Genomic DNA, 16,924 nt, shown 5'->3' with positions numbered 1-16,924 from the left:
CAGCACTTTATTTATTTTAACCAATCAGAGCAACACATTTGACATACAGAACATCCCACAGCAATAAATACAACCAGTAAGTACAATATATAGTGTGTAGCAAAGAGTATGGATACATAATGGGAGCCAGGTTGCAATCTTAAATAATTTCAGAATTATGCAAAGATTTAGAACCCTAGGGCAAGTTAAATGTGCAGATATCAGTTGGGGATTTAGCTCAGTGGTAGAGTGCTTGCCTAGCAAGCTCGAGGCCCTGGGTTAGATCCTCAGCTCCAGAAAAAAAATGTGCAGAGATCTGGAAGAAGATAATATTGTCTTGTCTTTTCCTGTTGCTGTGATAAGACACCTTATGGTGCACACCTTTAATCCCAGCACTCAGGGGCAGAAGCAGGTAGATAGCTGTAAATTTGAGGCCAGGCTCGTCTACATAGCAAGTTCCAAAACAGCCAGAGCTACATAGAGAGACTCTGTATCAAAACAAAGCAAAACATGGATGGTTACTAACTCATCTGTCTATTCAAAGCATCTGTGGATGGAGGCTCAGCAAAGAGACCCTTTCTCAAAAAATCCAATGAGATCAATAGGAGAAGATACCAAGTGTTGACTTCTCGCTTCTGCTCATACATGCGCACATACATCCTTACAGGCCATACACATACCCCACACCAGAACTAAATAATATACAAAAATAAAATAAGGTACAACTATGTGTCTTAGGGCTCCTTTCCTTCTGCTGATTTCGCTTGTCCAACTTCGATGTGATGATTTTTGTCTTATCTTCTATTTTACGTTGTTATGTTTGGTTGTTATCTCTTAGAAGCCTGTTCTTTTTAAATGAGAGATGGAAAGGGTGTGAAACTGTGTTGGTCCCTGACCCTGTTCCTTGTGTAGCTGCTGCCTTGCTTGCTGACCTCGATCAGATGTCCTCCCTAGGCCAATTCCCTGCCGGTTTCATACCTCCTAAACAGCTCATTGCGTATCCTGCATGTTGGTGTAATGCTAGAATGTAAAACATCTGTAGCCAACTTCTGCCCTCCCAGGTTCTCCCACTGTGCTGTAAGTCTGTATTTAAGGCCTCCTCCTTCCTTCAATAAAGGGCATTCTACTGAGATGATTGACCCGCTTCTGTCTTGTCTCTGTTTTAATCCTTAGCCCCTCGCTCGGACATGAGGAACGGGTAGTAGTGCGGGCATTGCTACAGCTCTGGATGGGCGAGGAGGCTGGGAGGAACTGGGAAGAGTAACAGGAGGGGAAACTATAACAGGATGTATTATATGAGAAAAGAAGCTTTTTTTAATAAAAGAGGGAAAACAAAAACAAAAAATCAAATCAGAATAAATGTACAAATTTCGCTTTCCTGAACACACACTTTACATCTAGAAAACAACAGTGGTTGAAGACATTGAAAATGATTTTCATTTGTAATGACTAATACAATTTTTAAAAAGTAAAAAAAAAAAAATACAGTGAGCATACCAAGTGCTCGTGCAGAGTGTGTAGAATCTCATATTTTGTTCCTAGGACTACAAATTGTTACTTTGTATGAAGAAAGTATTTCAGCATTATCTTTAAAAAAATTATACATGCACATATTCTATGATTTAGTCATTTCACTCTTTAGACATTTACTCAAAGTAAATGAGAGACTATCCCCATATAAAGAACTGTCCACAAATGATCATAGCAATACTAATCATAGTAGCCCCCAAAGTAGATACAACCTAAGTGTCATAAACAGGGGAGTGAATAAGGGAGTTATGGCATATTTATAAATGCAATTGAACACTGCTGTGCTATAAAGGCAATGAATTATTGATAATGTTGAAGGCTCTCAAAATAAGTTAACGGTAAACAAGATGGGTTAAAATACATCTTATGTAATCCCTTTAACAACATTTCAGAAACTGTATGAACTAGTGTATCATGGCTAGTCCTCTCCATCTTGAGGTGACCAGAGCACCCAAAGAGGACAAAAGATTTCAGAGGGATGGGAGGAAAAGTTGACAGTGAAGCATAAGTTCACTGTCTTGATTTGGAGATGCTCTCACAGACAGCAAAACCTATGTAGTTGTCCACTTTCAATACATACAACTTACCCTAAGGAAGTTATGGATGTATGCCTGAGATGAGTGGCTGAAAGGATTTCAAGCCTCTAAGAGGCTGAACTCACAACTTTAATTGCACTCTAAGGTACTTGGGAACATGCCACACACCCTATGAGAACTGAGAAATATTTACTGCTAAATAACAGACTTGGTAGTAAGTTACGTATGAGTTTCCTCAGTACTCTTGAGTTTCAGGTATTGTTCAGATCTGCTAACATTTATTAGGGGTTTCTCCTGAAGCAATGGTGTGCAAGGTGTGCTTTGGATGAGTGTGGAAGACTGATTGTAATGTGCAGGGACACCGGTACTTCTGGTTCCACGACAAAACAAAATTCCTCCAACTACAAATATCAGTCAGTCAATAAAAATGCAGTCAGGCTAGTTGGGCATCATAAAATTAAACCTTTAAGAAGCTTTTGTCTTCCAGTAGCTACAGTGTGGTATGATGACATCCAAGAAGAAGAATTATTACCTGCTTCTCCTCGCTAACAGCAGAATTTTTTTCTCTTTGTGAAACATGGCTAACACCCTAAGCACCTTATTTGGAGAAACTAAGATTCAAGGAAATGAATGATGTGACCAAACTCATATGTGGTAAGCAGTGAAGGCAAAATCTGATTCAAATATGACTTTAGAGCCCAGTTTTCTATTTTTATAGCCATAAGTTTCCTGGATTGTCATGGACCTAATGATGTATTCTATTGTTAAGTTAATGTATGTATTCTTTATTGTTTATTTGTTTCATTGAAATGGGTTAGGTAAGAGATAATTTAAAAAGTGCTGTGTTACTCATTATTAAACATACTAAATGTTTACATACATACACCTACATCTATGAAGCCTATTTCATTTATCTGACAAATCTCTCCTTTGCACCTTTCAGACTTTAATTCTTCTTCTTTCTCCATGATGCACCTTGTGCATCACAACTGAGAAAGTCTCTGACATCTCCAAAGCCTTTTCTGGTCCTTCCTAAGGTTCTGTGTGATCTGGAAACTTCCTGGAGGCAAATTCGTGGCAAAGGGCCTGTGGAAAGTTCCTTTCATGTGGGGTTGCTCAGAAGCTTGCCTCCTCTGACGTTTCTCACTCTGCCACTTCTGACTTAAATGGCCTCCCACTGTGATGAAATTTCAGTTTTCATAATCCTGCGGGGGCGAGGGATGAAAAGGACCAGTTCCTAAAGGCGCCAACTGTGCAAATAGCCGCTCCAAGCCCCTCATAGCTCCCCTTGTTATTGCAGATCTTAAAGAGCGCAGACAAGGGAGGGGACTGTGAGGGGCAGCCCTGCAGCCTCACTCACAGGCCACTTTTGTTTGAGACCGTCCAGTCCAGTGCTATCTCAGTATTGTCCCATTTTGAGAGCTCGTGAAGGACTGCGCTAGGTAGAAAATGCGATTAATTGAAATTGTAATGTGTCTTCTGCTAAGCATCTCATACAAACATAACGGAAAGACCAGCCAAAGAGACAAGGAATCGGATGTCTTGTTTGGGTGCTCATTTGTGATGTACATGTTTACATATATTATGTATTTACTTGTAACAATACATAATATATACATGTATCAGTTCCAATGAAAGTCAGTAAGTACTGGGGAAAAAAACCCCAAGAAAATGAGATTAGAATGAAGGAAGTGTTGTTTAAAAATATTAGAGTATTTAGTTACTTTGGTGTCACTGTGACCAAGCTATTCGACAGAAATCACACAAGGGAAGGATTTGCTCAGCTAATGGCTTCAGAAAGGTCAGCTCCCATTTCCTTGGCCCCACTTGCTTGGGGGAGAACATCGTGAATCTTGGCAGAAGTGCAGTGGGGTATGTACAAGGTAAGGAGGAGGACAGAGAAAGGGAACGCCGGACGGGCTGGGGCCAGATGCACCGCCCAGCGGCCTCTTCCTCCAATGAGGATTACTACCTGTCCACCACCTTCCAGTGATGCTTTCATATTACAAGTCCACCAAAGGGCGGACCCAGCGACTAGGCCAGAGCCTTCGAGCTCTGATGGTCTCTGGAAATGACACCAAATACAAGTCAGCCAGAGCCTCGCTTCCTTCACCTCCTTTAGCATTTCCTAATTTAATCAATGGGACTTAAATACATTTTATTTTAAAAAATTAAAGACATTTTGATTTCTCCCCATATTATTGTGATTCTGTGGCAAATTAGTATGGGATCCTCAACAAACAGGCGTATAGAATGATTCATTGGGTATGTGTAGACACTATTAAAAACAGGTATCATAGAGTCTTCTGTGAAAGGAAGTTTGAAGGAATGAAGAGCACTCAGGTAGAGTGTCTATAGAAGTATGGGATATTATTTTGTTCAGGAAAAGCATTTATATTTAGTAGGGTCAGCCTGACCCCATGGATCCATAAAATAATAATAAAGGTTCACCTATGGCTACCCTAAAGTAAATAAATTCACTACAGCCTGACGTGGGAAGCTCGGTAGTCATTTGCCGTGTGGAAATCATTTTGAGGGGTGATTTTCAGCATCAGAATAAAATGAAAACCTATTGTTCTTCCGAGGCCGGTACTGAGAAAATGATGAAGTACGCGAGAAGGGAAGTAAAATGAGATTTCAAGGAGGCATAAGTGAATTTGGTGGGTGAGACATAAATAGAAGAAGGTTGGAGGAAGCAGAGGGCTATTTGTGGGCTGGGAAGAACATTCTTCAGCGAAACATCCAGGCAGTCGATTTGAAGACTGCAGAACAAATATGACTGAGTTTCGTGAGAGGGACAATGAAGCTGAAATGGGTGGTGGTGCACACGTAGGGTATGAGATTGCTTTCTCTGTGGGCAGTGGAAGACCCCATAGGTCTGAGAGAAGAAGCAATAGAGTCGAATGGAAGCAATCACGGAAGGAAAGATGAAAGCTTGGGACGGAACTTCGAGGTGCTCCAAGTTTACGGAATAACAAGGAAAGGGTGGGCATGAAACCCAGGAAAAGAACAACCAGAAGAGCAGGGAGAAAAACAGGTGCAGCTAGGCATCTGAAAACAAGAGGAAGAACAACCTCACAGTGGTCAGTAGAGATGACAGCTGACGCAGAGAATGATACACATGCGCTCTGTGGTGTGCATGCATCTGCACACGTGCGTGGGCGCGCGCGCGCCCACACACACACACACACACACACACACACACACACAAGCCAAATTATTCTTATTTTCCCTTATCGCCCAACTTGCCAGGAAGGGCAAGGACCTCTCTATAACATGTGTGTGTGTGTGTGTGTGTGTGTGTGTGTGTGTGTGTGTGTGTGTGTGTGTGTGTGTGTCTGTGTGTCTGTGTGTGTGTTCTGTGTTTCTGCCTCTGTGTGTGTGTGTGTGTGTGTGTGTCTGTGTTTCTGCCTCTGTGTGTGTGTGTGTGTGTCTTTTCTGTTTTCAAGTGTTGAGACAGGCTGGTGATGGCTCATGTAAAAGTTCTGCTGCTGCTGCACCCCGAGTGCTGGTGTTACTCACGTGCTACCATGTCCACTTCATTGTGACAAAGCTTCGTCAGCAGAGTTGTAGAGCAGTGTAACCTGGGGAAATGGAGTGGGGAAGGTAGGATATCGTGTTTATTTATATTCTTTTAAAAATTTCTTTATTCTTTGAGAGTTTGTACAATGTGTTTTGATAGGTTCACCCCTCCAGTTCTTCTGAAATCCACCCCCTCACCTATCCATCCAACTTTGTACTCTTTTTAAAACTCCTTCGAGACAAATCTGTACTGTTCCAAATGTCTTTTGGATGTGTGGTCTTCTGTTGAAGCATGGTTGATTTACCAGGAGCTACCCTCTTAGAGAAAACTGACCCTTTCTTCCCCAGCAGCTAACAATCTCCAGTTCCTCCGTAGGAGTAAGGAGTAAGACTGGACGTTCAACTCCCATGTCCATGCTGGAGGATCTCACTTTTACTGTAATTGCCTCTGCAAAGGTAATTGCACTTAGAGACACTAAGGGTTAGGACATCAACATATGACCTTCCAGTGGATACAACTCAGCCCCCAGCAGCATCCCTAGATGGTAACTTTTTACCTCTTTACTAGGAAGAAAAGTTGCCTTCTGGGGGTGAGAAGAATACAAGCATTTTGAAATTTTTTGTGTGTGGAAAAATTTTGGATATTTTCTGTTGGAGGCTGGGTTGACATGGTATTGCTTCATTCTGGATGGCCCATTGGTACTGGTGATTATGAACTTACAGTGTCACTTTCTCTAGTGGATACATGTTTGTGGGAGAGGGCAAGAAGAGCTAATGCTCTGACTAGTGCTACTGAGGACAGAGGAACATAAGCATAAAGGATGAGGAGGCCAATAAACACGAAGATGCTGTCTGGTTTGAGGAAAGCTGGAGAGAGAGTCGATCTGGAGACTCCAATGAAGCTGAAGAGTGGTGGGACAATAATAATTGATAATGGTAATTGATGGGAGGAGAGAGCTTTCCAGAGGGAATGGAGGTTTGACTTGAGCCTGTGCCTAATAACCATCTAAGGTCTGATTTCCAGAGCAGGTGACTTGAAGATGTGATGTCAAACGATGAAGCCGGGTCCCAAGTGTAGAGAAGACATTGACCCAACCTCAGACTTCAGTGAGTGAAGGAGAGTGGACAGTCGTGGGCAGATGACCTCAAAGGGGAGAGGGAGCAGCCAAGTAGCACAGAGGAGCGGGGCTAAGGATTGTTTCATGCATGCTAGACAAGTGTCTATGACTGTGGGGCCCACTTTGAGGCATGCAGATGTGAGCAGACTGGTGAGCCACAACCCTGATCCCTGGAGCAATTGTTAAAAAAAAGTGGAAATAGGACTTATGGTCTGAAATGACCTTGGGGGATAAATAGGACAAGAAGCATACTCCATAGTGCTGTAATCCATGGGTGGGGGTCTAAGAAACAGTCATATAGTCAGAGAAGAACTTGGAAGTACAGGTAATATACAGAGAAGTGATTAAAGGTAGAGGCATTCTCTGGCTCACTGGGTATGAGGAAATACTTAGAAGTTGGCCAAGAGCGAGAGGACCAAGTCCAGACAAGGACAAACAATAAGTCAATGTGGAGATAATGGAGCATGCAGGATAAATGTTCTAGAGTGCTTACACTTGGGCATCATTTCAGACAAAGTGAGATGAGAGAGTTGGTGAACACCATCAGAGTGCACAGTGAGCCTCAAGGGGAAATGAAAAACGCAGAAACTGCAGTTTCTCACACCCATTCTGATGGCTTGTCTTTATTTATTTTGAATATAAGCTGTACCCAAATCTAACTATACCAGTCTGGGGAATACTGTGTGATGTCTTTCTGTATGCTGTGAATATGTGTTGCTCTGATTGGTTGATAAATAAAGCTGTTTGGCCTATGGCAAGGCGGCTTAGAGGCAGGTGGGAAATCTAGGAGAGAGACAGGAAGAACAGAGGTGGAGGAGACACCATCCCACTGTCCAGAGAGCAGCATATAATGGCACACAGGTAACGCCACAGAACACGTGGCAACATATAGATTAATAGAAATGGGCTGAGTTTAGTTATAAGAGCTAGCTAGCAAGAAAATTGAGCCATAGGCCATGACATGCAATTCGTAATTAACATAAGCCTCTGTGTGTTTACTTGTCTGAGTGGCTGAGGGACCGCAAGGATCTGGGAGGGACTGGAGAAACCTTCTGACTACAGGGGACCATAAGGAACAGTGATGGGACTTTCCTTTTGAAGAGGTCCCAGTCTGATTAGGAGATAACTAACTTCACCATTGTGATAAATGGCCTCTTAGAAATATTCATAGGGTTCGCTGTGGGCACATAGGAAGAGAGGAGTCTGGTGAGACATGTGTCCAGAGTTTACAAATCATACATCCACCCTTTTCTGGAAATCACTCCACATCTGTACAGGAGAGAGTTCCTTTATTGGGGTGGGCCTGATGTTAACAGACATCCCTTAGTTACAGGCATAGCAGCAGTGCCTTATCTAGTTTACTTCATTATGATGAGATATTTCAGTGGGTCAACACATTCCTCCTTCTTTCCAAAGGGTTATAGCTGAAGACAAGTTGCATTTCTGACCATCTTCAGGTCTTGTGGTGGTTCCATTCCCCCAGTTGGTGGCACTGTGTGGGGAGGTGTAGGAGGGATGGCCTTACTGGAGGAAGTACATCATTGAGGTGGGCTTCAAGAGTGATTATTGCTCCACCCCATTTCAAGTTCACTCCCTCTGCTTCATGTTTGTGGTTGAGAGGTGACCTCTCAGCTCCCTGCTCCTGCCTCTGTGCCTGCTGCAAGCTACCACATCTTTCACCACGATGGACTCTGATCTCTTTGGAGCCATCAGCCAAAACAAAGTTCTTCTATGTAGCTTTTGGTATTTTTTTTTTTTTTAAATCACAGGGACAGCAAAAGTAACTAGCATGCATCTGTCTTTCAGCTCTCTGTAAACCCAGCATATCTCAACTCCGAGATGCCCCGGAGTTGCCTGCATAGGTTGTGGGGTCATAGGTGACAGTCCCTCACCAGGACCTTTTCCATTTCTCACGAGTTCCTGGGTGGTCCTGAGGCTATTGGTCCACAATGTACACAGACAGACTTTTCCTCCACCAGACCTTATTCCTCCATTTCAACATTCTCATCACTGGATCAAATATCACAACTAGTTGAGAGATTCTCTGAGAAAGCAAACTATGTCTTAGCCTTTATTTGAGCTCTCACTGGCCCAGGGGCTGTGACCTGGTGCATGTGACCATTCAGCTAATTTTCTAGCAACGAACAGCTTGAAGATGCTGCATACTTGAAGTGAACTTGGAAGTGGAATGGGATTGTATGAGAACAAGAGACATTCAGGGGCTGGGAAGATATGAGAGAAATCCTGTGTTGGGGAGGCTGGAGAAGCATGAGGTTCACAGAGCGAATGGTTCTCTATGACCCTGGAGCAGAGAGAGGGGTGAGTAGAGGGAATGTTCTGAAAAAGTGTGTGTTGGAGTGAAAGGGTCGAGTATTCCATACGGGAGGTAACTTTTTAATGTTGACTATAGAAGTATCTTTTATATTTTTACATTTTTATTTTCATTTGTGTGCACTCTATGTGCGCCTGCTTGTCTGTATGGGCACCGAAGTGCTTTCAGAGGCCAGATTTTTCTAGAGCTGGAATTACAGGTAGTTGTGAGATGTCTGCTGTGGGGGGCTGGGAATCCAGCCTGGGTCCCCTGCAAGAGCATTGAGTGTTCTCAACGACTGAGTAGTCTCTCTAGACCCCTGGGAATACCTTTTGGAAATGGCATATGTTATTATTCGTATGTGTTCATGGTGTGGTGAATGACTTTGTATGTACTAAGAAAACATTCTATTACTGAGCTGTATGTCCATCGCTCAAACACAAGTAAAACCCAAACCAGCAGCATCCTTAGAAGGAGCATTTCCCTATCTTGTTGTTAGACGTTGACCAAATGAAAGGTAAACACAGGAGGCAGATAAGCACCTGTGATATTATGACTAGCAAACACTCCACTGCCGCTTTTCCAGGTGGGCAGCTGCTACACCTCAGAGTTGAGCTTACCACTCAGTCTTGGGCCACTCTAGAAACCCCAGACTCCTTTTCCTGTACTCCTGTTAAGTTAACCTCCTCCCAACATCATGGTGCTGGGATACAGTGAATGAGAAGCTTGGGGACAGGGGAACCAGGGACAAGTAAATGCTGCCCACATGCTGTTCAGCTTGAAATCAGAGGCAGGAGGAAGGTAGGTGCTGGACAAACAGCCTTAGTCCTTTCTTGTGAATTAACCAAGATCAGAGAAAGAGAAGTACAACAAGATAGAGGATTCAGAGGGTGTTCATCCTTCTTGGCATACTTGGGCTGGCAAAGTGCACTTTCTGATAACTGATGCATTTTGGTGCATGTCCTATTCATAGCTTATTAATACATTTTTATATGTATGCAGTGAAGACTGGTCCCTAATCCTGCTTTGTTTGTTTTTGTTTAAATTATGGTGATCTTTAATCTATTTCATAATTTAATGGCTGTCTTAGCTTTGACTGCTATAACAGAATACCAGAGTCTGAGGAGCTTAAAGTCAACAGGGGTTTATTTCCCATGGTTCTGAAGCCTGAGAATCCAGAGTCATGGTGCCAGCACCATCGGACTCCAGGAAAGCCTTCTTCCTTGTTTAAGCTGCTGTCGTCCCATGGTGTCCTCACCTGGTGGCAACTGAGGTGAACTCACTGGGATCTTTAATGAACACGTACATTGCCTCATCACAAAAGCAGAGAAATCTCCCAAAGACTGTCTTGTTTTTCTCAACTACAAAATAAAGACTCAGGGGGGTAGTGAGGTATCTCAGTGAGTAGAAGCACTTGCCGAACTTGAAGGTCTAAGTTCAGTCCCGGGGACTTGCATGGTGGAAGGGGAGAACCGACGACCAGAAGCTGACCTCTAACCTCTGCATGCACAACATGGCGTGCACATTCCCCCTCCCCCAGACAATCAATCAATCAATAATAAAATCTTACAAAAGGAAACAAAATGAAGACTCAGCTAGGTGTAGTGGTGCACACCTGTCTACCCAGCTACACAGGAAGCTGAGCTAAGAGGACCATTTGCGACAGAGGCTGAGGGCCAACCCAGACAATATGACAAGACTACCACGTTGTAGGGATGGGTGGTGGCTCCTATGACTGGATTGGTGGTGACAAGGGCTGGTTGTTATGAAGCAGGGCGGCCTCCTTTGCCCATCTGTAGTTAGAGTTTTCCTGCCTGGCCCAGTCAGGACAAATCTCTCTTACCCGCCAGTCCCACAGTCGCTCAGACCCAACCAAGAAAGCACACAGAAACTTACATTGTTTAGAAACTGTATGGCCGTGGCAGGCTTCTTGTTATCTACTTCTTCTATCTTAAATTAACCCATTTCTGTTAGTCTATACTTTGCCACATGGCTTGTAGCTTACCAGTGTCTTTACAAGTTGCTTTTCATGGCGGCGGCTAGCGGTGTCTCTCCCCAGCCTTCTACTTCCCAGAATTTTCTTCTCTCTTGTCCCACCTATACTTCCTGCCTGGCCACTGGCCAATCAGAACTTTATTTACACAGAGCGATATCCACAGCACCCATCCTCTTTCGCATACACGTGTGCCTCCTCCTCACACGATATGCCTTCCACTTCTCTAGCAGGTTCCACAATTCCCAACACACCAACATATCTTCCTTTTAAATATGATCTTAGTGGGACCCCATTGTGAGTCCTATGCATGTGATAAAGAGTTCAATCAACACACTGAGAGGAAGCTCCTTATATAACCTGCCCAGTGGGCCCACTCAGTGTGGGAACGGAGCTGTGAGGTGTGAGGTTAGTAAAGAAAGCGTGAACTCAATGCATAAGTGAACGAGAGACAGCTAGAGAACTAAGCACATAGACATATGTGTGGACATGCTCTCTACTTCTGTGCCTGTGAAGCTGGAGGCTTGGCAGTGTTGGGTAGTCTCTGCACTGTGGCCCAGCTAACTCCTTACGTGTCAGGGCTGAACTCTCTAGGCAACTCCATTGGGCTACCACAGCTATCCAAAGGCCCCCTGGAAACAGCTGCCCTGGGAAATGCTCAGGCCGGAGACTCATTGGAGGGATTGAGGAAGGAAAGGAGAAGTTTGCATTCCAAGGTGAGCCATATTAAACAATTACTTATCTTTATATTTTAAAAAAGCCTTTCCTTATAGCTACTTCTTACTTCTCACTCTCTGCTATCACATGGTACCTAGATCTGGGGGTGGGGGTGGGGGGTGGGAGAAAGTGCTTCATGTCTTTTAGGTGAATTATAACTCAGATTCTTAAGACACTTTTTTTTTTCAATATTTTTTCAGGACAGTTGGCTCTCCTGTTTTCCTATGTTCCCAAAGTGAGAGGACACACAGAAAGCTAGCAGGGTGAGGGCATGTAATTAATGTCCCAACCAACTCAGCTTGTGATGTGGTTTCTAGTTTGAAAGTGTAATTTGGAAAATGTCTGACAGGAGAGTAGTTCTAAAATTATCCCTAATGTAGACTAAACACTATTGAATTTATCAGACGGAGATTTGACCTCCTGATGTAGGCACAACCTCAAATAAACTCACCATGAATCTTTGAGTGCTACACGCAACAACTCATTTTAGAAAACCCCAGTTCCATTATAATGAATTATTCATTGAAAACCCATCTGCCTACTTAACTCTGAACAGAAATAAATGAAAACCTAGCTCCTTCCCAAGGGCCACGAGAGCCACATTCTGTTGGTTAATATCCTCTTACTATTGGACAATGGGCTATCTCCAGCACAGAAATGTTTCTGTAAAGTTGACATTAATCATGCAAGTCATGAGAGACAATTGTCTTTTGTATGGATGGACTGGGCCAATGTCACACTGATCTCTGAAGTATCAAACCTAGTTGAAAGCAGAACTCTCAGGTAACACTTTAGGGAATTAGCATACGGATGCACTCAGTTGGCTTACCCTCCCCTACAGATGGGACCAACTGCTTTAACGATGGACAAACCCCATTAGGACTGCGTCTGAGCGTGCTTTCAAGATACGCCATAGCAATATATTGTATCACCGGGGATACTTTGAGTAGTGTTTTGCTATTATAAAGTCAACCTTTAAACATTTAAAACTCAAAGTTTTATTTATTTTAGTCAAGTGGCTTCACCATTGGCAGACCACTGTGGGGTGCTTGGTGATCTGGTTAACCAGCAACTTTGCCATTGGCTAGTTGCTTACTAAGGTTGCCACAGACTTGTCAAACCATAATTTGTCTTCGTGTGTGTATATGAGTACGTGTTGTGCGTGTGTGCACATGCACGTGCATGTGTGGGTGGAAGCCTGCGGTTGGTGCTGTGTATCTTTTCCAACTGCTTTCCACCTTACTTTTTGAGATCAGGTTCTCACTGAACTTGGAGCTTGACAATTCAGCTAAACTAGTTGGGCAGTGAGCTCCAGAAAACCTCCTATCGATACTACCCCAACACTGGGATTATAGTTATGTTTTGTTGTACCCAACTTTTTACACTAGAGTATCAAACTTAGGTTCTCACAGAAAGCCCTTTACCAGCTGAGATATCTCAACTCCATAATGTTTTTTGTTGTTGTTGTTTTTTGTTTTTTTAGATAGTATGCCTAGATGATTCATATACATTTATATCAGTTACTTTTCTACTGGGATGATAAGAGAGTCCATGACCATCATGGCAGGGGAGCATGGCATCAGGCAGGCAGGCATGGTGCTGGAGCAGTAGCTGAGAGCTCACATCTTGGAACAGAACTGCAAGGGAGAGAGAGTCTGGGAATGGCATGAGTCTTTTGAAACCTCAAAACCTGCCACCAGTGACACACCTCTTCCAATGAGGCCACACCTCCTAATCCTTGCCAAACAGTTTCCCCAACTGGGGACCCAGCATTCAAATACATGAGTATGGAGTCACTCTTAATCAAACCACCACAATGGGTAAAAACCTTTCTTGCACTCTGGATCTTGTTTCCTACCTACAAAGTAGGAGGCTCTTTTGGCCCTCACAGGTCCCATATTTCTGGTGGACTACATACAGTGTGTCTCAGACTTAGAAATGTATATGCATCTAGGTATATTATCTAAAAAATACATATTATGGGGTTGAGATCTCTGCTGGTAAAGAGCTTGCCGTGAGGACCAAAGTTTGATACTCTAGCATCCATGTAAGAAGTTGGGTACAACAAAACATAACTATAATGTGGGGGCCCACAGAGGCTATCTAGTGAGACCTTACTCAAGGTCAGAGAATCTGAGATTGCTTTACCCAGCAGAGCTGCATAATAGGATGATTTGGCCAGGGGCATGGTTACCAGGTGTACTTTGTGCTTTGATCTTACAAGGGGGAAATTTTTTGCCTCTCCCTTTGGCATATTATAAAAAGCCCTTTTGAATAAACCTCTGGGTGACTGGTTATTGACCCAGGGCCCTCCCAAAACTATCCCGTGTCTCTGTCTTTCTTATCATCTCTTTCTTTCTACCTAATATTTCCTCATTCCCCTCTCCTCCACCTAAGAACCCTTCAAAAGGTGGGAGCAGGTCAGAGCTGGACTCTGACAGATTGCCACACTATAATCCAAGTGTGATAGTTTGAATGTAATTGGGCCCCATAATCTCATAGGGAGTGGCACTATTAGGAGTTGTGGCTTTGTTGGAGTGGTTAGGGCCTTGTCGGAGGAAGTGTGTCATTGTGGGAGCAGGCTTTGAGGTTTCATATACTCAGGATACTGCCCAGTGTGTCCATTGATTTCCTTTTGCCTGCAAGATGTAGCAGTCTCAGCTCCAGCACCACCTCTGTCTGCACGCTGCCATGCTCCCTGCCATAAGAATAATTGAGTGTACCTCTGAAAGTGTAATCGAGCCCCCTCAATTAAAGGTTTTATAAGAGTTGCCGTGGTCATGGTGTCTCTTCATAGCAATAAAAACCCAAACTAAGACAACAAGTGTCGGGGTAGTATAAATAGATGTTTCTGGAGTTTGCAGGCCAACTAATTTAGCTGAATTGTCAAGCTCCAAGTTTAGTGAGAAACTTTCTCCCAAAAGCTAGGGTGGAAAGCAGTTAGAAAAGACAGAAATGGTGAGGTTGGACTCTGTCTCGTGCACCTGCTGCTGTCGGTGAGCAGGTCATCTCCTGACTGATTTCCCGACCTCACCATGGCAATTCCACCTGCATTGTCAACCAATGGAGACTTTCCTGTACCTCTCCACTCTGTACTACCCACAGCTGATATGACTTAAGATAGCTTTGAGCCTCTCACTCTCTAGTGTTAACTCTCATTGAGACACTCAGGGATGCCAGGTGTTTGGAGCTGAACCATCTCATGGACAGCACTGAAGAGAAAGACTGTGAACTCCTGGGCTTCTGATGAGAACAACTTTGCACGTCTTTCTAGTCCCTTACTTAGGAGTAACCACCGCAAATTCTTTCTCTATAAAAACATAGGCTCCCTTCAGAATTCCCAGGCATATACAAGTATATCCTTTCATTTTTAATTTTCTAATTTTATGTGATGGGTGTTCTGCCTGCATGTATGTCTGTACATCACTTGCATGTCTGGTGCCCATAGAGGCCAGAGAGGATACTGGATCCCCTGGAACTGAAGTCACTGATGGGTAGTTGTGAGCTGCCAAGTGGATGTTGGGAACTGAAGTGGTGTCCTTTGGGAAAGCAGCCAATGCTCTTAATCACTGGCACACCTCTTTAGCTCCCACTGTATTTTTTTAAATGATGTAAGTTGGATCATGACTCAGACAGGGTTCTTTATCTCCTGCTCACTTTTTGTAAGCCACACACAAACAGATTTTCAGAGGGATAATACAGGGGGGTAGCAAATATCACATAGCCCTACTAGTGGGCTCAAGGAGCACCCCATAATTAAAATCATTAAATTTTTGCTTATATCAAAAGCAATGAATATTCTGTTTACTCCAAGTAAGATACATTGGGCCTTTACATATCCTCATGTCAGTATTTGCTGCCAAGTGGGTTTATAATTGGCCAGGTTTCACCAACAAGTTAAAAAATACCCCAGAAAATCCTTTAGTTTCTAGACTGTTTTGGTTGAGCACCATGAATAAGATATTATGGATCATATTCTTGGATGTGAGATTTGCAAAATCATTACTAGGGATCTGCCCAAACCTCCTTCACATCTACTGAAATTCTCAATACTTTGGATGCCAATGAATTCATTTAATCAGTTTTCTATTGATGGACACCTAGGAGCGTCTAAAGTTTGGCCATGCATATAATGTTGTGATTAGCATCTTTGCATCATATTTTAGTGCAGTTGTACAAATACGAACTGGAAATTCAGATGTATGAATAGCACCAGTTGGTAGAAAAGTGTTTATTTGTTCTTTGGGGCTGATTTATCATGGAGAGGCATTCATGTAGAGATTCTCTTTTTTTTTTTCCCCTCAATGTAATATTTTATTGATTATTTGGGAATGTTACATAATTCAACCCCCCCCCCCCATCACACTCACTTCCATGTCTTCCCAGATCCAACTTTGTCACCTCCTCCCATCAAACAAAAAAAGAAGAAAAAACCTGAGTCCTTCCTCACCCCCACTCCCACCAGAAGCCATCAACTATGAAGATTCTAACTCTTTTTGTTTGTTTGTTTGTTTTGTTTTGTTTTTGAGACAAGATTTCTCTGTGTAGTTTTGGTGCCTGTCCTGGATCTCGATCTGTAGACCAGGCTGGCCTCAAACTCACAGAGATCCGCCTGCCTCTGCCTCCCAAGTGCTGGGATTAAAGGCATGCACCACCACCACCACCCAGCAAGATTCTAACTCTTAATAGTGGGCAATTGTTGTGGAATATTACTTTAAGCTGTGTTACTTTTGTTTATGTTGCCTTTGTTGAACCCTGTGAAGCTGTGTTACTGTGCCTGTCTAAAACACCTGATGGGCTAATAAGGAACTGAACGGCCCATAGTGAGGCAGGTGAAAGAAATAGGCGGGGCTGGCAGGCAGAGAGGATAAATAGAAGAACTCTGGGAGAAAAAAAAAAAAGAGCATCAGCAGCCAGGGAAGGAGGAGGAGTTCAGGGGCCAGGCACCCAGCTACACAGCAAGCCATGGAACAAGAGTAAGTTATACAGAAGTAAGAGAATGGGGAAAGCCCAGAGGCAAAAGTTAAATGGGATCATTTAGGTTTAGGAAAGCTGGCAAAAAGCAAGCCAAGCTAAGGCCAGGCATTCATAATTAAGAATAAGCTTCCATGTGTGATTTATTTGGGAGAAGGTGGCAGACCCCTCAAGAGCCAAAAGAGCAAAAACAACAACAGGCAGTGTCCTGATGCTGTACTGGAACGTGGCGGAACAGGTAAAC

Source organism: Onychomys torridus, chromosome 20 (genome assembly GCF_903995425.1).
Source record: "Onychomys torridus chromosome 20, mOncTor1.1, whole genome shotgun sequence".
NCBI lineage: Eukaryota > Metazoa > Chordata > Mammalia > Rodentia > Cricetidae > Onychomys > Onychomys torridus.
Note: the sequence above shows the minus strand (reverse complement) of the source record.